The sequence below is a fragment of the Salvelinus fontinalis genome, chromosome 24, assembly GCF_029448725.1.
Source record: "Salvelinus fontinalis isolate EN_2023a chromosome 24, ASM2944872v1, whole genome shotgun sequence".
Lineage (NCBI taxonomy): Eukaryota > Metazoa > Chordata > Actinopteri > Salmoniformes > Salmonidae > Salvelinus > Salvelinus fontinalis.
The window spans coordinates 11,709,181-11,725,318 of record NC_074688.1 but is presented as its reverse complement, the minus strand read 5'-3'; the positions used below and the strand labels follow the sequence as shown (position 1 = coordinate 11,725,318).

The 16,138-nt window shown below is 42.7% G+C and overlaps 1 long non-coding RNA gene across 1 annotated transcript in view; it reads left to right on the top strand.

Moving 5' to 3' along the window:
* Nucleotides 1-8,699, top strand: part of LOC129821916 (uncharacterized) — a 36,350-nt gene extending 27,651 nt beyond the window's left edge. Inside the window, exons 2-3 of the long non-coding RNA XR_008754427.1 lie at nt 2,516-5,134; nt 7,048-8,699. This is a non-coding gene — a long non-coding RNA (uncharacterized LOC129821916). The remainder of the gene's footprint in view (nt 1-2,515; nt 5,135-7,047) is intronic.
* The last annotated feature ends 7,439 nt before the right edge of the window (nt 8,700-16,138 follow it).

Sequence of the window (16,138 nt, the reverse complement as noted above, 5' to 3'; positions counted from 1 at the left end):
CCACTCGCCCACACGACGCGACGCCATACATCCTCTCTGCCATCTGCCCGGTACAGTTGAAACTGACATTCATCTGTGGAGATCACACTTCTGCAAGGTGAGCATTTGCCCACTGAAGTTGGTTACCAAACTGCAGTCAGGTCAAGACCCTGGTGACGACGACCAGCACGCAGATGAGCTTCCCTGATACGGTTTCTGACAGTTTGACAACACTACACAACTTTAATTGCTGATCAATTGAAACTTTGTTTGACACCAAGTTCTCCCTGATCACTCTTCCTGATAGGAGGTGTAGTGGAGGTAGACGGTGGTTCCTCCTGGTTCCTCTCTCTTCTTATCAGTAGCAGATGGGAGGAAGAGAATGATGAACCTGTCCCTTCCTGATGGATCGAGTATGTCTCCATCTAGACCGGCGGTGCAATGAGGCGCGGGGACAGGGAACAGCTAAATGATTGGGCCATCACTGGGTGCAGTTGTCCCGTCTGGCTGGTCCTGCCATATGTTAGAGCAGGGTGGGCCAACTCAGACTAAACTGATAAATGGATGTGCGTTTTAAGCCAGGCAAGGTGAAGAGGGGTGAAGAAGACAGAAAACACCAAGAAGTACGTGGAGTGAAAACAAACCTGGCCGTGTCCTCCAAACAATCCTCCAAATGCACTATATATGCAAAAGTATTTGGACACCCCTTCAAATGAGTGGATTTGGCTTTTTCAGCCACACCCGTTGCTGACAGGTGTATAAAATTGAGCACACAGCCATGCAATCACCATAGCCTAACACTGGCAGAAGAATGGCCTTACTGAAGAGCTCAGTGACTTTCATTGTGTCGTCGTCATAGGATGCCATCTTTCCAACAAGCCAGTTTGTAAAATTTCTGCCCTGCTAGAGCTGGCCCGGTCAACTGTAAATGCTGTTATTGTGAAGTGAAAACGTCTAGGAGCAAGAATGGCTCAGCCGCGAGTGGTAGGCCACACAAGCTCACGGAACGAGACCAACGATTGCTGAAGCGCGTAGCGCGCAAACATCGTCTGTCCTCAGTTGCAACACTCACTACCAAGTTCCAAACTGCCTCTGGAAGCAACGTCAGCTCAAGAACTGTCCGTCAGGAGCTTCATGAAATGGGTTTCAATGGCCGAGTAGCCGCACACAAGGCTAAGGTCACCATGCGCAATGTCAAGCGTCGGCTGGAGTGGTGTAAAGTTCTCCGCCATTGGCTCTGGAGCAGTGGAAACGCGTTCTCTGGAGTGTTGAACCACTCTTCACCATCTGGCAGTCCGATGGACAAATCTGGCTTTGTCGGATGCCAGGAGAACGCTACCTGCCCTAATGAATAGTGCCAACTGTAAAGTTTGGTGGAGGAGGAATAATGTTCTGGGGCTGTTGTTCATGGTTCGGGCTAGGCCCTTAATTCCAGTGAAGGGAAATCTTAATGCTACAGCATACAATGACATTCTAGACGATTCTGTGCTTCCAACTTTGTGGTAACATTTTGGGGAAGGCACTTTCCTCTTTCAGCATGACAATTCCCCCGTGCAAAAAGCGAGGTCCATAAAGACATGGTTTGTCGAGATCAGTGTGGAAGAATTTGACTGGCCTGCACAGAGCCCTGACCTCAACCTCATCAAACACCTTTGGGATGAATTGGAACACCGAATTGCCCAACATCAGTACCTGACATCACTAATGCTCTTGTGGCTGAATGGAAGCAGGTCCAGCAATGTTCCAACAGCTAGTGGAAAGCCTTCCTAGAAGTGGAGACTGTTATAGCAGCAAAGGGGGGACCAACTCCATATTAATGCCCATGATTTTGGAATGAGATGTCCGACGAGCAGGTGTCCAAATACTTTTGGTCATGTAGTGTAACAGCAGAAACACTCTTGTCTGGTAAGTTATTTAGCTAGTTTAAAGCTGCACATTTGCAAGAATCACATCAACAAAGCCACAGCAAAAATATTCTTATTTTATTATTTATGGCCATGAAACTGCACCTTTAAACTGTTAATGGGTTTTAATTTTGAGTAGTATAGTTTGACTCAGTAAATGATTTGAGTAAAGCTTATATACAAACACTGGTGAGTCCCATAGGAGAGAGGGAGACAATGACTGACTGTTGGATAATATAGGTCATGCAGCTGTGATCGTTAGAATAGAACACAGGGTAGAAACCCCAAGAGTGACTAACCAGATGCTCTTGATTGTTCTTGTTCACAGCACTGAGGGTATTTCTGTTCACAACATACAGTTCACATTATACGTGGGATGTTCCCAAGTGTCTACATGTCACACTGATGTGTCTCGTTATTATACCCTTTAAAATACATTTAGTGTTCAGTACTTCAATAACTGCATTCTGGACCATTTTATCAACCTTATGATACCTGTTACTCTCCAGATGCTTTTTTTGGTCACAGCGTTACAGAGCTGCTGTACATACGGGCTATCTCTGATATGCTATTATGCTGGCCTTGATCCAAGTCATCTTTTCATCTCTCTCCTCTTTTCTTTTGTCCTTCAGCATTTTCCGGCTGTGAGTGGGGCCTTCATGGATTCCCCGTACAATGGCAACACGTCCCTCCAGACCTCCACCTCCAACCTCAACGCCAACTTCTCCCGGCCGACCGAGGTGGAAGAGGAGGGCAAGTACTCCAGCGACGCCATCTGGCTTTGGGTAGCCGTCATTGCAACCATCGGCAACATAGTAGTGGTAGCAGTGGTTTGCGCCTGTGCCTTCTAAGACCCGTTAGTTACAAGCACACAGCCGAACATCCCTCTTGCCCCATCTTTCCTCCACTTGAACCTATCCCTGTATTCATTTTACTCTTGTAAGTGTCCATCCATAATATTAAAGCAAAGGCCCTGTTCTGAGGGTCAACGGAATATGATAGTGAAAATATAGGGACGGGCTTAACGGATGTTCTCTAGGACTAGGAATGAGAGAAACAATCCTCCGTAGTTACCATACTGTATCTTACCTTAAGCCTATGTCTCACACTGTTCATTTTTTTATGAGAAACGGTGAAGTGAGCAGATGTGGGCTGTGCCTTTTTCTAATGAACATGGTACATTAGTTAAAGAAGTGGGAAATATATAAAGCAGCTGAGTGAGCCTCCCTTCTGCTTTCCGCCAGAGGTCAGCCTAAAGGATTAGGGAAGTGTACAGCTGTGAGATCCCCTCTGCCTATTAACCTGAACAGAACACCACACCATATATCTTTGTCTTGTTGATGTCATGTGACTGTTTGTCTGGAATGGATGTGTTGATGCTGCTGTCTTGGTCCAGTTCTCTCTTGAAAAATGGATTTGTATCTCAACGAGACTAACCTGGTTAAATAAGGGTGAAATAAATCATCAGCAGTTCTCGTTGTGGCTGGCCATCGTCTCGGAGACCAGTGGAGAGATATGTGACAGATGGTGGCTGGTAGTGGGGCAGAGGGGACAGCGGAGGGGCCCAGGGCAGGCTTGGCAGTGACCCCAGTACCTGGTGTTCTTTCCTGTGACCGCTGCACTACCATTCACCATTACTGCTCTGTCCTGTCCTCATCAGCCTGTCAGTGATAGAAATCTCCCCAAGCACTTTATAAAACGCAATAAAGTAGGGAGTTTTCTTCCATTTGAACTGCATTGTTCTGCAGTGGCTGTAGACCTGTGCCAGTTTAACTATGCAGTGAAGGCATCCTATTGGGCACACACTGGTTGAATCAATGTTGTTTCCACGTCATTTCAATGAAACGACGTTGAACCAACATGGAATAGATGTCGAATTGCCGTCAGTGGGATAGCAGTGGTTAATGATTATGAGTGAGACAAATGTATAGAAACACAGTGTCACCCACAAGCCAAATGAGTGAATGAAGTTGTCAGAACAAATCAGATGTTATACCACCCCTGCTGACATTATCTGATGTTACGGAACCACCAATTACATCGCACTAAATCATTGAGCCACCCACCATTACCAGACCGCTGCTACAACAGCCTCAAGCTGTTGAGCTAGCAATCAAGTGAGTTCTCTCGTCATAAGAAACCCCATTGCGGTTAACATTCGTTTTTTAGTTGCTGTGCCAGGCATGCAGAATCTCACATTCGCCTCAGAATGTCTCTCAGTAGACTAGTGTGTGTAGGTGGCAGCAGCCCCAGTAGTTCTGTGCTGTGCTGTCTCCCATGCACCCAGTGGAGTCGGGCCACAGACTTGTCAAACCGGCAGGGCTTTAATGAGATGTAATGCCTCTCTCTCTTTCCTAAAGCGAGCACTGACCTCCCGTTGCGCTGTGGTGATCAGAACAGAGCTGATCCCTGCTGCACTCAGCTGCTCTGAACAAAGATAGTGCTTCAAGTGCATTTTTTAGAGTGTGACTTCCTCATTTAATCAGCACTCGTTGATAGAGAGAAAGGGGAAGGAGAGAGGAGTAGACGAGAGGAGTGACTGCATGGGAATTGATTTATAACAGCCAAATTCCATGTCATCGCTTTGAAATACAAAACTTTTTTTGAAGTTGAATGGAAAATTCCATTATTTTTATTGAAATCAACGAAGTGGAATAAAAAGTTTGAAAATTGAGAGATTTAGGATCAAAGGTCTGGCTGAGCCGTCACTTCACACAGCTAATTGCCCTGATCTCACTGTACAGTAGAGTTAATGAAAACAAGAGACCGATTCATCATGGCATCTCTGAGCGGTCCTTTTCAGGGTCCTTAGAGAGCTTAGCCAGAAACCTGCGGGAACATTAATCCGTTGTCTGTTACAATAAACAACAACAATCGCACTGAATGGGGTCTTCATAAGTATCTGCTGGCAATAACTCAAGATAACGCTAACAAGTTAGAATTATACATCCCCACTCTATGTAGTTACTTTAATACTGTAATTATTCTGAAGCAAAATTCATATGAACTAGCTAGGTGAGGAATCCCAGTTAGCTATAATAGGAATTTCTTCTACCCTTGTATCGGCTGTGTGCTTTGACATGGGACTGGTTAAGGCTCAGGTGCCCACTGTCTACGGCTCGAATTATGTGCCTGAACTGACTAACACAACTCCTACCCGTCAACTACTTATTGACCATGGACGCCCCTTGACCACCATGGATGATGGTCCTCCTACACACCACAAAACGTCATCACAGCCTCAAGCCCAGGTACCGTGTGAACCAGTTTGCAATGTCACTTAGGCGCGCGGTTCACCGGACAGATTAATAAGGCTAATCCTGGACAACAACAAAAAATATTATATGGAGATTCTCTATTGAGCTTAGTGTTTATTCCAGGACTAGGCTTAATCTGTGTCCGGGAAACTGCCCTTCACTGTTTAAAATTTGTTTTTAATTACTGCCTCCATGTAAAAAGTGAATTGTTGCGCTATACATTGTGCATCTGGCTGTTAAAAGGAATAGTTCTTTTTTAGTATTGGGTAACTTGGAGTGATGGTTCATTCATAATCGTATTTGTTTGATGTACTGTGTTTCTTTATTTCTAGAAGTCAACATTACTTCAGTCATACTAAGTCTACACTACATATTGAGTTTAAAAATTCCATTAAGCATGTCATTTCCTTATTTGTTCGAATGGATGAATCTCTTTACTGTGTTACCTGAGAGCGTGTGTAGACTTGTGATACTGTATTATATGATAAATGTCACATTCATAAAGAAATACTACTATGACAATACTCATGTAGACCCTGCCAGTTACAGCTGTTAAATGGGGGAGACGTGGCCATGGAGTGCTCCCTCCACCAACAGATGCATTTCACCACGTTTGACTTCCTCCCTCCCTAGGCCCAGAGGGGACTGAAGTCTGCTTAATCACACCCCATAGAGCATTCCATCCTCCTTCTCCTTTCCCCTCTGTTCTCTCTCCTTCCATCCATGCAGAGCACTAGACCGTGCTTTCTGCATTGGCACTGACCTCTGACCCGAGGCAGGGCACCTCATGCCCACATGCCTCTTCCTTCCCAGGCAACAAGAAATAGTCCGGCCATTGCTGGGGAAATGGACAAGTCACTCCTACGAGAGGAGAATTGTAGGAGCAAGGAGCAGCTGGGTATATAAGCGAACACACACACACACAATGTAAATGTACCTTTCTATAACATGGTTGTGATGACAATGCTATGATGTCATTATGTGCTCTCAGGGTTTGTATTTTGTTCTTATCTTTCAATACATTGTAAATGTTTTACACCATTTTCTCATCATAGTTTTAGTTATAGCAAATCATAACATTTATAGGGGCCATTTAAAGTTGAGCTAGATTAAGTAAGCTTCAATTTTGGATTCTGTTCAGTCTATCGCTTCATCTATTCAGACTGTATCGCGGAAGCATTACAGATTGTGTGATAGAAATGTGAAGGTAATTGAGCTGACATAATGCAGAATTTACCAAGAATGCAGTCTCCACTAACATTTCCTTTACATGTCAATCCCGATGTAACGCTGCACTTCTGCAATAAAGATTGAATAGAGGCCTGAGGCTAATATTCAATCCAATTATACTAGTTATAATTTTGTTTGAATTAATAAGCACTGTATTGCTGAATGTCATACTGAAGTTATTCACTCACACTCAAACATGCTTACCGCTGAGTTATAGCCCTAGACTATGTTGCGTAAATATGCTCCCCCAAACTAACTTGGGAGCTCTATAATTCATAAAATCTATAAATTCAACAATTTGTAAATATTTAAACGCTTTTGAATCCAACAGTTCACATATCATGAAATACCCATGTATAAATTGACCAATGACCTAGCGGGGTAATGAAAATATAGTCAGACTTCAGTGTGTGTTTCTATGTGTTGTTGCCATGGGAACACCCTCCATAGATCACCTCACTTTTGTGGTGTTCTCTGGGTCCTCGTCAGACGCTAAGCATCCCAGCTCTCTTCCTCTGCAGAATGTTGCGTTACCCAACGAGGCTTCGCTGCATGTTTGATAAGTCGGAGATATGAGAATGCTTCTTGACTTTAATGCTGCCGGACATCATATCCCTTCCCTGCTGATTCACAGCGGCTCCCCTAACCCGATGGCTTGTTTGTGTTTGTCTCCACAGACTCCCAGGAATTTTCCATCCTTCCTCGGCCTCCAGGAATATATATGCTAATTAAAGCTGACTTCCTATATCCTGAGTACAGCAGAGACAGTATGGTTGACTAGGGACTGTGTCTTTATAAAAGCACCCAGAGGAAACCCATAAAGACTACATGGAGGCTGGGAGGAATATTGTGGATAGGTGGGACTTGAGAGGTGACAGTAACAGACATTGTATTTATGACTTCCACAAATAATACCATATCTTATTCAAGGTTACTTGTAGCTAACTTTATTTGGAATGTGCTGTGACTCACGACACTCAAAGGACCTAGAAAGTGAAACCACACTATGTCCATCCTTCTGGAGCCCTGTATGTCTTGTTTTGAAATGGATTTCTGACAGCGATTCACATATTCATTGCACTCAATGAATGGATATTTATCGACTTTGTTGACCCTGAAGACTTGGATTCTACATTTCCGTGCATCCAGTTGCAGTGTTGTAAGTTCTGATCGCTCCCTGTAGGTGTCAGGGTTACCACTACGAAATACTGATTAACAGAAAGGCTGTTGGCTAAATACAGGAGCTGTATTAGTTCAATTAATTCACAATGTTCATTCACAAAAGCGTTCTATAACAATTGCTTCATGCAAAACACTGCACAGAGTCATGTCACTGCAATTGTTTTAAATTACATTTCTAGAGGGGGAGGGGAACACTTTCTGTCTTGACTATCCATAAATGTATGACCTACTTTGAAAAGATATCTTGTAAAAAAAGAAGAAGAAGGAAATCTAACATTTTGGGGGTTTTCTTTTAATTTCAGTATGTGTATAAGCATGATTGCAGTGTACAGTATAAACACTATGGGGGTTATTGACACCCTTTTTATTTTTAACATGATATTTGAGGCTCATTATTATTTTGTTCCCATGCTAGATTAACCAAAACATGTGCACAGGCGCATTGTGAAACGTGGCTCGCATTACAGGAGCCAGGCTTCAATATGTGTACCTTTTTATAAGGATAATGGATGTGTACGCGTCAGTAAATTAGACCAGCTCTGTTGCTCATAGGCTCCTCACTACCAGTAGTCCCAACATCCAAAGCCATGTGTGCATGCTCATTGCAAAGACATCTTAATATGGAAAACACTTAAATGCAGCAGGTACGAGACCACATGACAGTTCAACCACGATCATTTTCTTGTGTTTTCAATTTCTGTTGTGATATTTTGATTTAGTATGAGCTTACTTAGCTTGTTTGCATATGTTGTGTTACTTCCGTTTCAAAATGTTGCGAGTCGACAACTCTGCAAGCTGCGTTCCAGTAAGGTAGAAATAATGTAATAATCATGATCTTGTGGAATATTGTTTGGATGATTCATTACTTTGTACATGAAGAAATATGTAGAACTAATGTGGAATGTGTTTTTTTGTAAACTTTTTATTGATCATGTACATTTTTCCAATGTTTTAGCAATTGTCAGTGCAGAAACATCGCAGCTAAAGTCTTGATGTGTTTTTTTTTTACACACTCTTGCAGGTGACCAGAAAAGCTTAGAAGTAAATATGTTTTACCCTGCATAATAAAAAAAATCTATATCGTCTGTTAACCTCATGATTTACCTTCCTGTTTAATTCAATTAAATTGATAAGAATGTGAAAATGATAGGTTGTCCTGTCAGGTTATTCTTCATTTGCATGTGAATGAATAATATTGTGCTATCACAAATCTGTCAATGTCCTGCTCATATGGGGTGGAATCCGCAGTGGACTCATTTCATCCTTTGAACAAATGTTTTTCCCCCAATTCATAGTGATGGGTTACTTATCAGAATTTAAAGAGAGAACTTGTTCTTTCAGAATTGGCATTGGCTCTGAAATGGCAACTCCAGTTCAAAACTGAAATCAGCTTATTTGTTCTGGCACAGCCACACTCAAGTGGCCTTCTAGAGATAATGTCCCTTGCAAGGAGATAGACTCAAATTGGACTATTATACTGTAATAAAACATTTACAGTTGAAGTCGGAAGTTTACATACACTTTAGCCAAATACATTTAAACTCAGTTTTTCACAATTCCTGACATTTAATCCTTGTAAAAATTCCTTGTCTTAGGTCAGTTAGGATCACCACTTTATTTGAAGAATGTGAAACGTCAGAATAATAGTAGAGAGAATGATTTATTTCAGCTTTTGTTTCTTTCATCACATTCCCAGTAGGTCAGAAGTTTACATACACTCAATTAGTATTTGGTAGCATTGCCTTTAAATTGTTTAACTTGGGCCAAACGTTTCCGGTAGCCTTCCACAAGCTTCTCATAATAAATTGGGTGAATTTTGGCCCATTCCTCCTGACAGAGCTGGTGTAACTCAGTCAGGTTTGTAGGCCTCCTTGCTCGCACACACTTTTTCAGTTCTGCCCACAAATGTTCTATGGGATTGAGGTCAGGGCTTTGTGATGGCCACTCCAATACCTTGACTTTGTTGTCCTTAAGCCATTTTGCCACAACTTTGGAAGTATGCTTGGGGTCATTGTCCATTTGGAAGACCCATTTGCGACCAAGCTTTAACTTCCTGACTGATGTCTTGAGATGTTGCTTCAATATATCCACATCATTTTCCTACCTCATGATGCCATCTATTTTGTGAAGTGCACCAGTCCCTTCTGCAGCAAAGCACTCCCACAACATGATGCTGCCACCCCAGTGCTTCACGGTTGAGATGGTGCTCTTCAGCTTGCAAACCTCTCCCTTTTTCCTCCAAACATAACAATGGTCATTATGGCCAAACAGTTCTATTTTTGTTTCATCAGACCAGAGGACATTTCTCTAAAAAGTACAATCTTTGTCCCCATGTGCGGTTGTAAATCGTAGTCTGGCTTTTTATATGCCGATTTTGGAGCAGCGGCTTCTTCCTTGCTGAGCAGCCTTTCAGGTTATGTCGATATAGGACTTGTTTTACTGTGGATATAGATACTTTTGTACCTGTTTCCTCCAGCATCTTCACAAGGTCCTTTGCTGTTGTTCTGGGATTGATGTGAACTTTTCGCACCATGGTACGTTCATCTCTAGGAGACAGAAGGCGTCTCCTTCCTGAGCGGTATGACGGCTGCGTGGTTCCAAGGGGTTTATACTTGGGTACAATTGTTTGTACAGATGAACGTGGTACCTTCAGGCGTTTGTAAATTGCTCCCAAGGATGAACCAGACTTGTGGAGGTCTACCATTTTTTTCTGAGGTCTTGGCTGATTTCTTTTGCTTTTCCCATGATGTCAACCAAAGAGGCACAGAGTTTGAAGGTAGGCCTTGAAATACATCCACAGGTACACCTCCAATTGACTCAAATTATGTAAATTCGCCTATCAGAAGCTTCTAAAGCCAAGCTGTTTAAAGGAAAAGTCAACTTAGTGTATGTAAACTTCTGACCCACTGGAATTGTGATACAATGAATTATAAGTGAAATAATATGTCTGTAAAAAATTGTTGGAAAAATTACTTGTGTAATGCACAAAGTAGATGTTCTAACCAACTTGCCAAAACTATAGTTTGTTAACAAGAAATTTGTGGAGTGGTTGAAAAACTAGTTTTAATGACTCCAACACTGTAGTTTTAATGACTCCAACCTAAGTGAATGTAAACTTCCAACTTCAGCTGTATGTGGCTCTTCTGTTTCTCATATATACAATTAAAATGAGAATCAATTAGTGTCAGTAGAAATTTGACTGAAGCTTAAATCCGGGGCTTTTTCAGGGCCATTTAAGCATTTCTTGAAATGTTTTTTTCTCTGAGAGGAACTGGGGTGAACCACGAGGTAAAAGCACTAATCCACCTGACGTTTTAGAGCTGGATCAACCTTGGATTGCGGGAACTTTACTTGGCTGATGTGTTACATAATATGTCAGGAAATTGGCTTACATAGGAATTAGGAATATTAATACCAAAAGTATTGGTGTCAGCCTGACTGTCAGTCGCTGTGGAAAACCAGTAAATCTTTAGGTTAAAGGCTAATAATATTTGTCAACGTTTTGATAGGTGGTATGAAAGTACAGAGTATATTACATTTTAAATGCATGCTTGGATAGTTTTATAGTACGGTAAGCAGTTGATGTGTATACGTAAGACACACTGGGTGTGTTTTGTACAGTTTAGGATGTTTGGGCTCCAGGCAATCCATGATAAGCCATCTGTAGTCCTGCCACATATGTGTCTTTGGGGAGAGAATACACACATATTGGGAATACCCCTCTGTTAGCCCACTGGGCATTCTAAAGCTTAACAAAACATGTTAATTTGCTGCCATCCCAATGATGTCACAGCAATTTACTCTAGAGTAGAGTGCTATCCTCCACTTCCTCAATACAGTCTCCACTGGGCCACAGTGAAATATCAATCCTTTATTGATTTTAACACTGAAATATGCCTTGATTTTCAGGTCAGAGTATCTGGAATGCACAAACACAGTAAAACCATATGTGGCTGAAGTGTACAATTGCTAGAGCCAGGTTTGAATCCCTGTCGGAGGTACCCCCAACTTCGCTACACTGATGCCAGAAGTGGGATGGTGCCTGGGAGGCCATCGGAAAGGCGTGTTCACGAGAGGGACTTGGTATAGAGAAGCGTGGGGGACTCTAAAGCATAACACAGTCATCTCATACCTTTTTTCACCACTTTTTTCAAATGTTGGAATTGCATAACAATCAAGCAGTCACCGTTTATAAAACCAACATATCACATAATAATTTATGCTTAGTGATGCTAAACTAAAGGGGGGATTTGGCTGTGTATCATTCTGAAAGAGCAGCATGGTATACTGGTTACCCCTGAACGACCCCAGACGCTCATCACTTTCCTGGGCGATCCGAATGCACCCTCTCCCACTCCTTGACTCACCCTGTCTGGCTCCTAGGTTGGAGATAGAGGGAAGCGTCAGAGCATGAAATGCACTGCTCCAGCGTTGTCTCCGGAGTTAATGGATACTCAACCCTGAGATGGTAATCAGAGGCATGCAGGCAAGGAGAGAAAGAGGGCGAGTGGGAACTGGCGTTAGCAAGATATACACTGAGTGTACAAAACATTAGGAGCACCTCCCTAATATTGAGTTGTACCGCCTTTTGCCCTCAGAACAGCCTCAGTTCGCCAGGGCATGGACTCTACAAGGTGTCAAAAGCATTCCACAGGGATGCTGGCCCATGTTGACTCCAATGCTTCCCACAGTTGTGTCAAGTTGTCTGGATGTCCTTTGGCTGGTGGACCATTCTTGATACACAAAATCAAATCAAATGTGTTTATATAGCCCTTCTTCCATCAGCTGATATCTCAAAGTGCTGTACAGAAACCCAGCCTAAAACCCCAAACAGCAAGCAATGCAGGTGTAGAAGCACGGTGGCTATGAAAAACTCCCTAGAAAGGCCAAAACCTAGGAAGAAACTGAGAGAGGAACCAGGCTATGAGGGGTGGCCAGTCCTCTTCTGGCTGTGCCGGGTGGAGATTATAACAGAACATGGCCAAAATGTTCAAATGTTCATAAATGACCAGCATGGTCAAATAATAATTATCACAGTAGTTGTCGAGGGTGCAGCAAGTCAGCACCTCAGGAGTAAATGTCAGTTGGCTTTTCATAGCCGATCATTAAGAGTATCTCTACCGCTCCTGCTGTCTCTAGAGAGTTGAAAACAGCAGGTCTGGGACAGGTAGCACGTCCGGTGAACAGGTCAGGGTTCCATAGCTGCAGGAGCGTGAAAAACCCAGCAGTGTTGCAGTTCTTGACACAAACCGGTGCGCCTGGCATCTACTGTCATATCCCGTTCAAAGGCACTTAAATATTTTGTCTTGCCCATTCACCCTCAATGGCACACATAAAATCCATGTCTCAACTCTCTCAAGGCTTAAAAATCCTTCTTTAAACTGTCTCCTCCCCTTCAATCTACACTGATTGAAATGGATTTAACAAGTGACATCAAAAATGGATCACAGCATTCACCTGGTCTATGTCATGGAAAGAGCAACTGTTTTTAATGTTTTGTACACTCAGTACAAAACACTTACACTATACCACAGTTTCCTGAGAAAGAAGTATAAAAAGTTTATGTTGAATTACTACAGGGTAACCTTAGATCCTAGATGTGTTGATAAGTTATCATTCTTAGATTGGACTCACAGGTTATCACATAACATACATTGACTGTAGTTGTACCTGCCCTCCAGGACATCTACAGCGCCCGGTGTCACAGGAAGGTCAAGAAGATCATCAAGGACCGATTAGCTGGCTATCAACCGGTTCTTCTACCCTGCACCTTAGAGACTGCTGCCTTCAGAAAATTCTAAATTGATTCCGTAGATTTTTTCCCTCTTCCATCTACACACACATACCTCATAATGACAAATGATGTGAACCATGCCTCGACCAAAAGAGATCAAGATTAAGAATTGTTTACTTGCATAAAGCTAGAAAGGGTTACAACAGTATCTCTAATAGCCTTGATGTTCATCAGTCCACAGTAAGACAAATTGTCTATAAATTGGGAAGGTTCAGCACTGTTGCTACTCTCCCTAGAAGTGGCCGTCCTGCAAAGATGACTGCAAGAGCACAGCGCAGAATGCTCAATGAGGTTAAGAAGAATCCTAGAGTGTCAGCTAAAGACTTACAGAAATCTCTGGAACATGATATGATCTCTGTTTGCGAGTCTACGATACGTAAAACACTAAACAAGAACGGTGTTCATGGGAGGACACCATGGTCTGAAGTTCCCAAAAGAGCACATGGATGTTTCACAGCTCTACTGTCAAAATATTCTGTGGACAGATTAAACTAAAGTTGAGTTGTTTAGAAGGAACACACAACACTATGTGTGGAGAAAAAAAGGCACAGCACACCAACATCAAAACCTCATACCAACTGTAAAGTATGGTGGAGGGAGCATCATGGTTTGGGCTGCTTTGCTGCCTCAGGGCCTGGACAGCCTACAGGGAGGAGGTCAAACACCTGGCTGCATGGTGCGCTGACAACAACCTGGTCCTCAATGCAAAGGAAACCAAGGAGCTCATTGTGGATAACAGGAAGTCTAAAAGCTGCAGCCACGCCCCAGTTGTCATTGATGGCATTGAGGTGGAGCTTGTGCCCAGCTTCAATTTCCTGGGTGTCTACATCTCCGAGGACCTTTCCTGGACCCTCAACACCTTCAACCCTGGTCAAAAGGGCACAGCAGCGCCTGTACTTTTTGAGGACGCTGAAGAAGGCCCGCCTGTCTCCCAAGATCCAGGTGAACTTTTACCGCTGCACGGTCGAGAGCATTCTGACTAACTGCGCCACAGTGTGGTTTGGCGGATGCTCCATGGCCGACTGGAAGGCCCTGCAACGGGTGGTGAAAACAGCCCAGCACATGACTGGTGCCCAGATCCCTGCCATCGTAGACCTCCAGAGCAAGCGGTGTCTGCGTAGTGCCCGCGGCATCATCAGGGACCCTTCACATCCATGCCACAAACTGTTTGCCTTCCTACCATCAGGCAGGCGGAACAGGTCTCTACGTTCCCGCACTAGCAGGCTCAATAACAGTTTCTTTCCAGCTACTGTAACCCTGCTGAGCCATATCCACCAGCCCACCGCTTAGTAGTGCCTCTCAGGGACCTTGTTGCATTACTCACTTTGCACTCTTCACGGTACTACTGGACTCTGATATTGCTTTGCAAAGTCTGATTAAAGACATTATTCAGTTGTACACGTAGATGTCTACCTCGGTAACCTCATTGCTGCTTTTCCTGTATTTCAGTTGCATACCTCCTTGCACTTTCAATTTGCCTTCATTGCCCATTTAGACTTGCCATTTGTACTTGCCATTTGCCTTCATTGCACATTTGTACATCCCACTTAATAATATACATTGTACTTAATTGTTTCACTTATACATTTGTTGTACTCTTATTTGCACTTCTGGTTAGATTTCGTTGTCCTGTACTTGTACTTGTTCAATGACAATACAGTTGAATCTAATCTAATCATTGACGAAAAAATGAATTCCCATGTTGATGAAGACCTTTTGCAAGAGAATGTAAGGCTATCTGTCCGCCAATTGAAACTCAACAGAAGTTGGGTGATTCAACAGGACAACGACCCAAAACACAGTAGTAAATCAACAACAGAATGTCTTCAACAGAAGAAAATACGCCTTCTGGAGTGGCCCAGTCAGAGTCCTGACCTCAACCCGATTGAGATGCTGTGGCATGACCTCGAGAGCGGTTCACACCAGAATATTGCTGAACTGCATCAGTTTTTAAAGAGGAATGGTCCACAATTCCTTCTGACCATTGTGCAGGTCTGATCCGTAACTACCAAAAACGTTTGGTTGAGATTATTGCTGCCAAAGGAGGGTCAACCAGTTATTAAATCCAAGGGTTCACATACTTTTGCACCCTACACTGTGAATGTTAATAGACTGTGTTTGTCTATTGTTGTGATTTAGATGAAGATCAGATCAAATTGTATGACCATTTTATGCAGAAATCCAGGTAATTCTAAAGGGTTCACATACTTTTTCTTGCCACTGTATATATATGTATATACAGTACCAGTCAAAAGTTTGGACACACCTACTCATTCAAGGGTTTTTCTTTATTGTAGAATAATAGTGAAGACATCAAAACTATGAAATAACACATATGGAATCATGTAGTAACAAAAAAAGTGTTAAACAAATCAAAATATTTTTTTCGATTTGAGATTCTTCAAAGTAGCCACCCTTTGCCTTGATGACAGGCTTTGCACTCTTGATTTGATTTACTGTCCTTGTCTCCAGGTCCAGACCTTCAAACACCAGGCTTCTTTCATTCAGATGAGACATTGCTTTTTTTCTCTCTCTCTCCCCAAGTATAGCATTCTGTATCATTTAACACTTTCTTTGAAATTAAGTTTTATCATTGTACATGCAGGAATAGACTGCACCACTTGCCAATGGAAGAAGTATTTCCAAATGGTACAGTAAGACAAACTACACCCTACAGACTACTAGCCTATTATAAAAATAATTTGATAGCCTTTCCAAAAAGTCATGACCCAATCTACGTCTTAATTCTGTCTATCTGAAGTGTTTAAGAGACTTGGCTTACTGATATGAGG